Below are 13,762 nucleotides of genomic sequence, written 5' to 3'. Positions count from 1 at the left end.
CCCACGAGGCGAACTGTTCTATCACAACAAACAAACAATGATAATACTGAATGAAATTAAATGAAAAATACTTTATTAATCCCAGAGGGAACATTGTGAACTGTCATAAAAATATAATTTTTCATTTTGCATGTTGCAATATAAGAAGTTAAAATTAAATCAAAATGAAAAAGGACGGTATTTCAGGGTATCTAAGGTGAGTAAAATCTTTTTTTCCTTTATTTCCATAAAACCCAGAGCTAATGTCCATGTGTGCAACAGCAGTGTCTGACGCGCTTTATCTTCAAGATTTTAAAAATGTGCACGTCTAATTCTGACAGCCTCTCTGGAGCAAAGACCTCGTACACCTCCTGTGATCTTTGGCTCCCCCTCATGTGGGGCCCAGGTTTGGAAACCACTGGTTTAGGAGAGATAAGCCCACATGCTAGCATGTCTTCTTTTACAAAAATCTGTTTGGCACATAGTGTATTGGGGAGAGCTAGGACTGTATGTTGTTTTAGGGGGTTTCGCTGGTGCACCTCATCCACATAGACACTCCGATTAGAGAGCGAGGCCAGACACAGTAGGACAGTTAACGCGGCTTTAATGATGAAGCACACTTCAATTTGCATACAGCTGGTTGTTCATTCACTTTGGCTTGTGTTACATTGATGAGCCACTGTATAATTCTGATGTCTGATATACACTGATATGCGCTGCTGGTATCTGAAATAAACAAAATACAATAAAATGAAAGGGCGCGCTAGCTTATCAGCATATTAACTTGAACTTTAGCATTGACTTAAAATAGTCCGTATAGCAAGTCCATGAAACAACAGCAAATAACTGGAATTAACGTTAGCTTATAGCGCCGAAATAATCACTGCCTCATTTGCATATGAAAGGGGATAATTAGCGATTGTTAGCGCATCATTACAACATACCTTTATCACGAACGCAGACAGACTTCAATGCAAAAGGAACTAGAAATGCCGCAAACGGCTCTATATACATTTTCAAGGACCCCTTAGCTGCCCAACAAATTGCCTGACTATAAAACACAAAATTCAGCACTGAACAGTCCCTGCACAAACACAGCAATAATAGGGAATTTACAACAGCCGCCCCCAGAATAGCCTAGCTCAGGGGTAGCCAACGTTGGTCCTCGAGGGCACCAATCCGGCAGGTTTTCCAGATTTCCCTGCTCCAGCACACCTGACTCAAATTAAATGGATCCAACAGCCTATAAGGATCTCCACAATGACTCGTTAGTTTAAGTCAAGTGTGTTGGAGCACAGAAATCTGGAAAACCTGCCGGATTAGGGCCCTCGAGGACCGACGTTGGCTACCCCTGGCCTAGCTATTATGTAAAGACTACGAAATTCCCGAAGGTGCTGCTGGAGTGCCTGGACTAGTTCTGTCATCCTCTGGAATGGCAGGCAGCTGGACCAGACGTGCTACCGGCCGCAGATAGGTCTTCTCCCCGACTCGAACCTCAGCCGACCGAACATGGCCATCTGCACTCTCGACCACCTTGACGACCTTCCCGATAGGCCACTGTGCTCTCGGAAGCTGGGGATCGACGATCATGGCCACCGTGCTCTAGACAAGATCATCAGCAGGCCGCCACCACTTTTGCCGGACCTGTTGGGAAGGAAGGTAATGTCTGAGGAACTGCGCCCAGAAGTGGTCCAGCAACATCTGACAGTGGCGCCAGCATCTTCTTGTGAGGGTGTCAGGACCGTAGGACAGTTGGGGTAAGGAGGCGTCCCGCCGCCCCATCAGCAGCATGTTGGGCGTCACGGGATCCGGGTCAGCTATGTCTGACGAAACATAGCCTAAGGGCTTGGCATTGAGGATGCCCTCGACTTTGATCAGGAGGGTGAGAAGGACATCTTCATTGAGGGTCTGCGTGCCAACAACCACTTGGAGAGCTTTCTTGACTGACTGTATTTCGCGCTCCCAGGCTCCACCAAAGTGAGGCGCTGCCGGTGGGTTGAACTGGAACTTTATCTGGTTCTTGGCAAGCCTCTCTTGTAGTTCTGGGACCATTGTGGCGAATACCTCTTTCAGTTCTCTCTCAGCCCCTCGGAAATTGGTCCCTTGGTCTGAGAGTATCTCTGCAGGGGTTCCTCTTCGTGCCACGAATCTCCTCAGCACCAGGAGGAAAGAGTCAGCGTCGAGGCCTGCCAGCAGGTCTAGGTGGACACAGCGTGTTGTGAGGCACTTGAAGATTACTCCCCATTGTTTCTCGTTCCGGCGTCTAACTTTGATCACATATGGACCGAAACAATCCACTCCTGTGGAGTAGAATGGGGGCTTTAGGAGTCCCAGGCGAGCTGGAGGAAGGTCTGCCATGATGGGGACTGAAGGCTTCCCTCTCCATTTGGTGCACTCTGGGCATGTCCTTTGATACTTCTTCACTGCCTGTCTTCCCCGTAGAATCCAATACTGCCGTCTGAGTTCAATGAAGACTCTGTCAGCGCCTGGGTGGAGCAGACGTGCGTCCGTGTCTCTGATGAGGAGTCTCGTGACAGCATGGCTGGGATCAAGCACGACCAGGTGAATGTCCATAAGTCGACCTCCAACTCGAATAAGGCCTGTCTCTGGATCAATCTCAGGAGCAAGTGAACTCAGTTTGCTGCTACAGGACACAGGCTTACCAGCTTTGAGGCACTTGACTTCGTCAGGGAAGCTTTCGGCTTGACTGGACTTGAGCAGGTGGACCTTGGATAGCTGGAGGTCAGGAGGAGACGCGGGTGGATGGGTGTCCACCCTGTGAAGCAACTGCTGTGTGGCTTTTACCAGGTCTGCCCAGTTACTAAACTGCGGGATGTCAGGCAGTGAATCTGGAGGGTGTGTTTGTGTGGGGCCACAGAAGATGGTCTGCTTGAGCTCGGAGGGGTCTCCCGGGTTGACCGAGTCTGGAGTGGAAGGCCATTCATGTGGTGGAGAGCAGAGGAAGGCTGGACCTTGGATCCACCGGTTTGGAACGGCTAACTCAGCTAGGGTCTTACCCCTTGTTAGGTCATCAGCCGGATTGTTTGTTGTGTCTACATACCGCCAGGTGTGTGAAGCAGTTAGTTCTTAAATCTCTGAGACCCTGGTCCCGACAAAGACCTTGAACCTGCAGGACTCGGATGTCAGCCAGGTCAGGACTGTAGTAGAGTCTGTCCATAGATAGGTCTCTGTGATGTTGACAGTGAGCTCTCGATGAATGAGGGAGGACAGCTGAGCTCCTGTAGGTGCTGCGCAGAGCTCCAAATGTGGCATTGACTGTTGGCGCTTTGGGGCTACTCTTGACCTGGCCATGACAAATGAGACGTGGACTGCAGTGTCCGCTGCTGTGGCAAGATAGGCTACCGAGCCATATGCCTGTTCCGAGGCGTCACAGAAGACGTGAAGAGTGTACTCTGTAGCTTCAGTGGCAGCTTCTAATGGAGCATACGTTCGAGGAATAGACACACTTGCCAGCTCTGGAAGCTCTTTCTCCCAGCTGGACCAGGCTTCGACGATCTCGAGGATGGAGGAAGGTTGGGGCCATCCCAGCTCCTCTTCTTTGCTCATAGCCTTTGCACGAGGACTTTAGCTCTTGTCGTGTAGGGGATGATGATTCCAAGCGGGTCGTACTGCCGGGCGAGCACTTTGTAGACATGGCTCATGGTGAGTGTTTGACTCTCAGAAGGCTTAGCTCGGAAGCCAAGTTGGTCAGTTGGACAATGCCACCGCAGGCCTAGTGCTGGCTCTTGTGGGTCAGAGCTCTTCTCCGCCAGCCATTGCTCTGCACTCTCGGAGCGTGCAGTAGGTGGTAGATGGGCGACAATGGCTGGGACATTGCTTGCCCATTGCCAGATCTCAAAACCACCTGAGGCTAGGAACTGCCTTAGCTTATCGATGAGAAGCTTTGCTGATTCAGGTGTTGAGAGGCTCTGCAGGCAGTTGTCCACGTAAAAACACTGTTCAATGGACTGCAGGATGTCTTCATTGCCATCAACGTGATCTTTGGCATGTCTTTGCAGTGCGAACGTGGCAAAGCAAGGGCTGCTGGTCATCCCAAATGGCAGGACGCACCACTGGTAGACCACAGGTTGCTGTTCTTGTTGCAGGTTTCTCCAGACAAATCTCAGTAGTGGCTGGTCATCAGGCAGGAGACGAACCTGGTGGAACATTGCTCGGATATCCCCACTGATGGCCACTGCATACTGACAAAAGTGCAGGAGGACACCGATGAGCGATGGACCGAGGGTGGGACCTGCGAGGAGCTGTTCATTGAGTGAGAAGCCGTTGTGGACAAAGGAGCAGTCCCACACGAGACGGGCCTTGTTGTTATGGTGAACGAGGTGATGGGGTATGAACCATGACTCGTTGGATGTCTTTACCTCATCTTCACTGAGCCTGACCACACAACCTCCACTGATGAGCTTCTGGATCTCTGCCTCATATTGTTTGGACAGCACTGGATCTCTCTGTAGTCGCCTCTCTGTGCTACGAAGTAGGGGCAAGACTGCTTCAGGTGTGACTTTGAGTGGAGGTGCGCCTTTGATACGGAGCAGTGGTGTGGCATAGCAGAGTGTATCACCCACCTTGACTCTTTCCGTGCATGTCTCAAGGATGTTGATGGCTTCTTGGTCTAGACGAGATCGTACTGCTAGCTTTTCATTTCGAATTAGGAGGATATCTAGCTACCAGAGACATTCGACATGTTGGTAGAGATCATCTGGTGCCGGTGTGAGGGCAGTAAAGTAGCAGGAAGCAGCAGTGGATACCGTGCTATCTGGACCTTGGAGTGCCCAACCGAGACTTGTATGGATAGCTGTTGGGCTGCCTTTTGGACCGACTCTCACTGGCTCTTTAGCTGTGATTAAGTGTGTGCAATCTGTGCCAATTAGAAGTAATGGTTGCACTTCACTGAAGTCTGGGAGTGGGAGGCCCTGTAGGTGGCGGTAACGTTTCTGCAGTTCCTCCATGGGGTAAGATTGCTCTGCTAAAGCTAGTTGGCATGCTGTATAGGCGTCTTTAATGTGGTGGCGCTCTTTGGAGTGTGCTAGCGGGGCAACATAGAAGGAAACAGACTCACCAGCAAGATGGGCGACATCCTGGCAGATGGTGCGTAGAGTGAGGATCTCTGCTTTACCTTTGAGGCCTAGACGTTGGGCAGCAGCTGGTAGTATTATTGTTCGTTCAGCCTCATCGTCCAGGATGGCATAGGTTTTCAGTGACTTGCGGCCATGACTTATTATGATGGGCACCACCTTGAGATACACTTTTCCTCCTCGCTTGGAGTTGCTGAGTGTGGCTTGGTCACGTGGAGTGATGAGGTAGACTCATGAGTCTGACTTAGCAACATTGTGCAGAACTCTCAGATGAATCTCTTGACACTCGCTGCATGGTTTCTTTAAGGTGCAGGCTTCAGGCTGGTGGCTGGTTCTACCACAGTTACAACAGCGCTTACTACGTTCAAACCATTTCCTGGTGTCATCTGGAGAACGCTGAACAATGTCAGTGCACTGTGACAGATAGTGCTCTGTGCTTTTACAGAAGAGACATAACTTCTTGGACTTTGGTGACTTGGGCTCGGAGCGGGCTGCCTCTGCAGGAGGACTGTTATCAGCTTTGGGTTTGTCAGAGCCGTGATATACAGATACAGACTGCACTCGTGACTTGGAAGCTGGAGTGGGTCTTTCTCTCCTGGAGACATGGGGCTCTTCAGGACGGTGGCGCTGTGCCATTTTTGCAGAGAGTCTTTGAGCTTCTGCCTTTACCTTGAGCCAGTCAGCGAGGTCTCTGAGGTTGTAGGGGTTGAGTCGACTTGTGTTAAGACGGCCTTGTATTTGGAGGTGCTCTACAAAACTGTCCCTTGTGTGCTTTGGCAACTTACTAAGCAGTCTGTCAACATGGCCAGTTGACATTATTTCTGTCCCATGGGGTCCCTCTAATGAAGTAAGCATTCCTACTAGCAGATCGACATTGAGGGCGAAGCTCTGAAAACCTTTAGTGTCTCCGGACCTGACATCAGGGGCATTTAGGATTGCCGCAATCTTACTTTGTGCGAGCTGATGTGGTTGTCCATACTGGCACTGTAACGCCGCCATAGCAGCTGTGTAAGGCTCAGCATAATTTCTGCAAGACTGGGCAATTAGCTTAGCGTCATCCAGGACTAAGTGATCCATGAGTACCACTGGTACTTGAAGTGTTCTGTCAGCTCAGTGCGGGGGCCAAGCAGGTGATCTAGCACCATCTTGAGATCAGTGAATTCTCTCTCGCTGTCACGGATCAGCTTGGGCAGTTCAGGTACAGGGACAGGTTGCTTCGGCAGCTGGAAACTGTATGGAGACTGCAGCATGGTGTACTGTGGCAGGAGAGTATTGTATACCTGAGGGCTGGACTTGCATTATTGGCGATGGCTGGTAGGACAGGCTGCACGGTGGAGGGATGCTGAGGCTGAGATAACAGGCTTTGAAGGCGGGATCTAGCTGGTAGCTTTGCAGGGGAACACTAGCTGTGCTGTAATAGCAGATGAAGGCTGGTACACAGGCTGTGCTAGTAATAGCTGGGGATGGCTGGTACACAGGCTGTGGGACTGCAGCAGGTGTGTTTGACTGGTAGTATAATGCAACATTACTTGATGGAGTTGTAGGTTGGAACACAGGCATGGTGCTGATGGAGCCAGGGGTTGGCACGTTGGTGTTATCACAGTTGGAGATGGATGTTATATTGGATAGGCTGGAGCTGTAGAACTAGGCTGGTATTGGACTGGCATAGATGTAGCTGGGCCACTATGCTGGACGTTTACAGCTGTAGTCACAGGATGCATTATTTGATAGGCTGGTTGGTATATTGTAGATGTTAGTGGCTGCAGCGGTCTTATTGCAGTGGGGAATGGTTGCTTTGGAACTGCTCCAAACTGTGATGTAGATGTTAATGTTGCTGGAAAGGACTGGGTTAGAATGTCTCTTTGGCCATGGCTGTGGCTTGGGGTACTGGATGTTATAACTTGGGACAGTAATACTGTGCTTGTGATACTTTTTGTAAATGCAGCTGGCAGCATGCTGACTGCTTGTGTGCTTACCCAGGTGGTATCTGGTTGGAAGCTTGGGTTAACTTGTACTGATCGCTAAGATGCTGGAGAACTGGGCTCACTGAGGCAGTAGTCTGTGAAGGCGTGGCTTTGTAGGCTGCATTCACTTACACATGCTGTTGGTAAGCTTGTATATGAATGGGCTTGTGGTGCTGTGTTCCACTGGCTCACCTTATCGACTGCTGCTGCTGGGGATGTACAGGTTTGGAGCCCAAGTGCTGGGAGAAGCTGGCCACCTTGAGTAGCAGACCCGGTCTGTAGGTTGAGTGACTGCAGCTGCTGTGCACTGGCACTTAAGTTGTCATCCTGATGAGGGGCAGTATAAGGCATGAGGGACTGTGGGAGGCTGACCTGGTAGCCCTGGAGGTGAGCTGGTAGCTGCCGTGGCCGTCCTGTTGCATCACTTGCAATCATTGATGTTCCTAATGTGTCCATTATGCTAATATGGGTGAAGTAATCCGGCTCGAAGGACCAGTATTGCGGAGAGCTAGAACTGTATTTTGTTTTAGGGGGTTTCGCTGGTGCACCTCATCCACATAGACACTCCGATTAGAGAGCGAGGCCAGACACAGTAGCACAGTTAACGCGGCTTTAATGATGAAGCACACTTCAATTTGCATACAGCTGATTGTTCATTCACTTTGGCTTGTGTTACATTGATGAGCCACTGTATAATTCTGATGTCTGATATACACTGATATGCGCTGCTGGTATCTGAAATAAACAAAATACAATAAATGAAAGGGCGCGCTAGCTTATCAGCATATTAACTTGAACTTTAGCATTGACTTAAAATAGTCCGTATAGCAAGTCCATGAAACAACAGCAAATAACTGGAATTAACGTTAGCTTATAGCGCCGAAATAATCGCTGCCTCATTTGCATATGAAAGGGGATAATTAGCGATTGTTAGCGCATCATTACAACATACCTTTATCACGAACGCAGACAGGCTTCAATGCAAAAGGAACTAGAAATGCCGCGAACGGCTCTATATACATTTTCAAGGACCCCTTAGCTGCCCAACAAAGTGCCTGACTATAAAACACAAAATTCAGCACTGAACAGTCCCTGCACAAACACAGCAATAATAGGGAATTTACAACATAATGTGAAGTGTGCCAAAAAAACATTAAAAGATTTTATTTGTTCGCTTTGCTCATCCTTAGTCTGTGTGTGCTGCGCTGAAGTTGCTAAGTGTGTTGCCTCACAGGGACCTGACTGGCATTTAGACAGAAGATTCCCACAAGCCAGTGTGTAATTAATTAGCCTGCTGTTCACAGCTGCAGCAGCTCATCACCACCCTGCTTCCTGCCCGACCCACCCCCCTGTCTCATAAGTTAAAATGAGGATAATCAATTCCACTGGGAACTTCACCACCAGCAACAAACCTTCCCCCCCGACTCCCTAACATGATCACACACACACACACACGTTCACACACACACACACACGCTACGACAGGTTCACCATACCTCTGCTTGTCAACATTTGGACAAAGAGAACAGTAAGCTGAGTTCTCACGTCGTCCTGTTGGAACATCAAAAACATTCAGCGGGCTGCTCGTCTCGGGAGTTACTCCAAGTAAAGAGGATGGAGCAGTGCAGGCAGCCGACTCCCTTTCTTCTCTCATTAACCTTATCATGTACTGCAGCTCAGGGAGGCCTGGGAGTTGGCTCTTTTTTTCTCAAGGTGATGTTAGAGGATTGCTGACTACAAATCCCAGTTGCCTGGAAAGGAATTAGTCCTGGTCTCATAGGAAGTGTTTCTGACCCGGGCTTGTACTGCAGACAGATTAAAGTGAAGGAGCGCTGAGACTACAAGAGGATAAAGGCCGGGGCTTTTTGCACAAACTGACAGCTCTATGCTGCTGCACCACAGGGGAGCCATGCATGCTCAGCAGGTTCACAGGACAGCCCTCTGGCTTTTTTTTTTTTTTTTGATATTTCACCTAAATGCCGTTTGGATAGGGGTGTAAAAGACCAGGGTTGGAGTTCAAAGTTCAGGAGTTCAAAGGGAGAGTTAGTGTTGGCTGCTGGTTGGGTATACTATTTTGCATGAGTTTAAAAAAATCTGGCTTTGATGGTGGCATTGCCAATTTATCATTCAGAATCATCATGTTCAGGTATGTGCAGCTAATTGTACCGGTGCTGTCATGATCTAAGGTACTGGTTCCCAACCTACCCCCAAGGGAGTTCCCAAAGACCGCAGAGGCACCGTGAGCTGAACTGAACAGAGCCTGTGTGATTAAAATTAGGCCACATAGAGACAAGTTGAGGTTTTTCAACATTTGGATCTCTGGATTTTTGGAGCCTGAAAACACAAATTTTTGAAACCAAGTTTGAAAGTGAATAAATAGGATAATTTATCCCATAGCTCTGGCTAAATCCCGCACGACTTCCATATTTAATGTATGATAATGTGCATTGTCCCTTTAAATCAATTAATCAATCAATTAATCAATCAATATATACATACGTCCAAAAAATCTGCAAAACAGCAATCTTTTAAAATATATATCCTTGATAAAAATAAAACAACGGCCTTCCAGGTTTCAGCTTGGTTCAGGAGGTCGGTGATCAGGTGGAGCTGCGGTGGTGGAGCAGTTCGTATCTCTCCTGCTAACCTTGATTTTTTCCTGCTACATTTCATTAATGTAACATGTCTGAGAAACTCCACAGTGAAGGCCACAGTAGAAGGCTGCAGGTGTTTGGAAGTAGCATGCAGGGAGACCTCAAGGAAAATAGGCTGGGGACCACTGGTGAAGGGGTTTTGGTGTTCTTTCTTTGTCTGTCCCTTAGTTGATTTCCATTACCTTCCTAGTTCCGGTTTCTTCTTGTTTCTTTGCCCATTTTGTCATTTTTGATATCTACCTACCTATTTCCTGTTAAAGCAGCAAACTTCATTTTGTTAAAAACCATCTTGCCATCCTGCATTTTTGGGTCCTGTCTCTGGACCTATAGGTTAGATAGCGAGCTGTCTCTGATGCCCTGATGCAGACCACAGAACAGCCTTCACATGTTCATTCACAATATCTTGCTTAACTGGAAGTTCATGATTCACACAGAGCAGCTTTTTATCGTTTTGAGTGACTTCCTGAATCGCACGTTTAAAAGAGGAGAGCGTATGTGCTGAGACAGCATGAACCTGCTGAGACACAACAGCCATGTAAATGGGAATTATGAGAAAGTGGAAAACTGCAATAGACGAATCAAAAGGTGGCAAATAGTCTCACAGACACAGAGACAAAAAAACATTTACAGTGGCCTATAAAATGCTCGCTGGGAATATCACAGATACAAAGCAGGTCAAAACGTTAATGTCATAATACTTGTAAGCTTTTTAAAACAAAATATATATTTATCATTTTTAGATGCCTGTTTTCAGGAGTTCTCAGTCCTTTTTCTGCCTGCACATTAACAAAAAGAGGCTCTCATGATGCGTCTTGACATTATCGTACTTAATCTTTTGAAAAGCCTGGATTCAAGAGCAGAAACCTTGTAATACATTTTAACTCTATATTTAATTTTAGCCTTTTATGTTTATGTTTCTGCTGTGCTGCTTTACACAGCCTGCTGTTACTTCTCAGAATGACTGGACAGATGAAACATGTTCCTTCTTTTCACAGAATAAATGACACAAAACTTAACTGTCATTATCTGCAGCTTTAGGTGCATTATTCTCTGGCTCATTATGAGACTGGAAATACTTCACTTTAACCTGTGTATGAAGCCAACAATTGCTGGAGATATGGTTTGTTTTCAGCTTTATTGGGGTGAGAACAGGATTTAGGATTTTTACATGTTAGAATGAGCCCTGGAGCAGATTTAGGCAAATAAATCAACACAAACCTATTTAGTACCAGTTGTTCATATCCGTTAAATAGCTAATATATGCTGTAGGTAGATGGAGAGCCACAGTCACTTTACTGTCTGAACAAACATCTATGACCTGCTTCTACGCTGGCTTTACACTAAAACCAAACAGAGGAACACCTCCGCAGACTTAGCAAACAAACTTTCCACGTCCCTGAACTCCATTTCCTGTTGAACTCTGCATTACCTGGCCTGGCTGGAGGCCCGAGCTGAGGCCCTGCTTCTGCCTCGCCTCTGCTCTGCTTCAGTCCAGATGCTGCAAAAACAGAGGCGGCCTCTGTTCTTCCTGCAAAGTCATCCCAGTTTGCGTCTTTTCCACAAAATGAGGCGTGTAAAACTGCACACCTGGACCGCCTAATTACAGACCCATGTCTCAAACCCCAGCGCAGTCTAGTGGTTTTCTGCCTCTCAACCAAACATAAACAGCACAGTCTGGGTTACACAGACCTCTGACTGTACTCAGGAGAAAAGAGGACCCCCAGCCCCATTCATTCCGAGAGCAGCTCCAGCGATGTGTGTAATTTAACTTGAATTCTTCCCAATTACCAACCGTTTAGGATGATTCATCAACCGACTGCGGCTGAAAGGACTGTCCTCCTGCTGTGCTGAGAGCTGCACATATAGCATATCAAAGGAAGTACAGATGGCTTGAGGAGCAGGTCGGCCTTCAGTGTCTCACTTAACATTCCCCTTCATTTGCCGACCTTGAGTCACTCAGTATTAGTAACATGAAATAGTGCAGGGCCTTGAGGTTGAAAACACTCCAAATTGCAGCCTTTGAAAAGTGACCCTATGTGAGCACCCACAGGGCAAAGGGGGCCTGATGCGTGTGCATGTATGTGCACACGCTCTCATATGTTCCCTCCCCCCTTGACTGATGCTGCTACAATTTTAAATTCCCATCCAGAGACTTTTTAAGAGCAAGACAGCCCCAGCAGGCGAGATGAAAGTACTGATTTTTCCCTCCCTCCATAATTCTAGCCTTTTTTTGTCCACTATATGTCATTACAGAGAGCTGCATCTAGTTATTTGTGTCCTGTGGCCGGAAACATGTGCACAGAGGGAACCAATTTGTGTGGGAGGCGTGTCAGGACAAAGAAGGCGACTTTAGATCAGTGAGTCTGAAGATGTCTGGAGGAGCTTCGCCTGTTGGGAGCGTTGCTGAGAACTAACCATGTTCAGCTCAGAGGCGTGACAGCGCAGCTGATGTTTAGGAAACATTTGGGCTTAAAGCTGCTCAACGATTTGATGGAGAACTTTATTTTTAACAACAGCATTACAAGACAAAGCTTAGTTGAGTCCTTCATAACTCAAATCACATTTCCCTCCCTCCCTGCGTTATTTTTTCCTCTCCTGTAAAAATCTATATTACTGCATGAAATTAAATTTTCTGTGTGAGATGTGTGATGTCTCAGTCAGCAGCTATTGACTCAAACCAGTACCACAGAAAAACTCTCAAGAACTTTAGCTTTTTTTTTTAAATAAAGTGCAAAGTGATGTTTCTTAATGTTTGTGGATGCTACTGCAAATTAAAATAACTGTAACTGCAGAGTCTGCTTCAAGAGGGATGAAGGAACACAAAAATATGAGTGTGAATATCCGCTAAGGGTGTAATGATGTGTTGATACATTGGCTCAATGAGCAATGAGCCAATAGCAAATAATGAGTCAGTAAGTAGATTGATCAGACAATCAATCTACTTACGATCAACGGGTGCAGGTCGGGCGGGGCGGGACGTATATCACGCGAAACCTGGGAAGGATACCCTAAAATCTGACCCGTCCTACATTGTTGGGACCCTTCCGTGGAGTACCAATCTAACCGACCCGACCTGAAAGGGTGGAGTTTGACACACTGCGATCTGTTGGGAAAAAAGTCACTTCGTCGTTTCAGTTTTCTGTGCAGTTTTTATCACATTTGGACATGGACTTGGTAAGACGTCAGGCTGAGGTCTGATCCTGTTTTCCAGCGAGGAGCTCGTGGCGGTAGTTTTACAGAACCAGTTCAGGCTGGACTGTACCCCAGTTTTAAAACGTTAAGAAACCCTCGGCTCTGGTAAACATGTAAAGATGGCCGACGTTTTAAGCTGTGTGGATGCAACAACTCATCATTTCCATTCCATGGTGCAATTGCATGAGGCTATATTTAGCGGTGTATTGATTTTACTATGCCTCTTCATAGATACTGACCTGTTTCTAGCTCTTTGTGGATCAAAGTGTGGGTGTTTTTCTAATGCACGTTCTGACTGGAAAGGTTGAGATGTTCTGTGCTCTTTTATAATCTTCACTTCTTAATGCAACTAATTCTGGGACTAATGTTCAAATCTTTTTCTTAAAATAAATTCATGTTTATATAAATCTGCCAACTGCATAAGTTTGATGCCCCTCCCAAAATAAGCAAATAGACATGGACAATAGCTGCTGACATGAAAGAATCTGTTTAAAGTCTTCAGCATTTAACAATCAGTGCTCCATTTATTGAGAACTATCAGTTACATAATTTGTACCACATTTCATAAAAACTATAGAACAGGTTTTTGGACAAAAGTCTTGCTCAGTTCTGTTTTCTAAATCAGGTAAAAATCTTTCAAATCACTGAAATGAGTCAGTCATTTCAAAAATGTACAGTTCACATTAGTAGAAATTTCATTTCAATTCATGTCAGGAGATTGTTTTTCTGTTTGAAAGAAGTTAAGATTCTGTACATTTTATAAATATATTTACTGCTCTTTAAACTAGGCTACTTAAACAGTCAAAAGGTATTTGACAATTTGTAATTACTCGTTAATAATTATTGCTTTTACTTTGATATAGTGACTAGTACTGACCTA

This window comes from Melanotaenia boesemani, chromosome 13 (assembly GCF_017639745.1).
Source record: "Melanotaenia boesemani isolate fMelBoe1 chromosome 13, fMelBoe1.pri, whole genome shotgun sequence".
NCBI lineage: Eukaryota > Metazoa > Chordata > Actinopteri > Atheriniformes > Melanotaeniidae > Melanotaenia > Melanotaenia boesemani.
Note: the sequence above shows the minus strand (reverse complement) of the source record.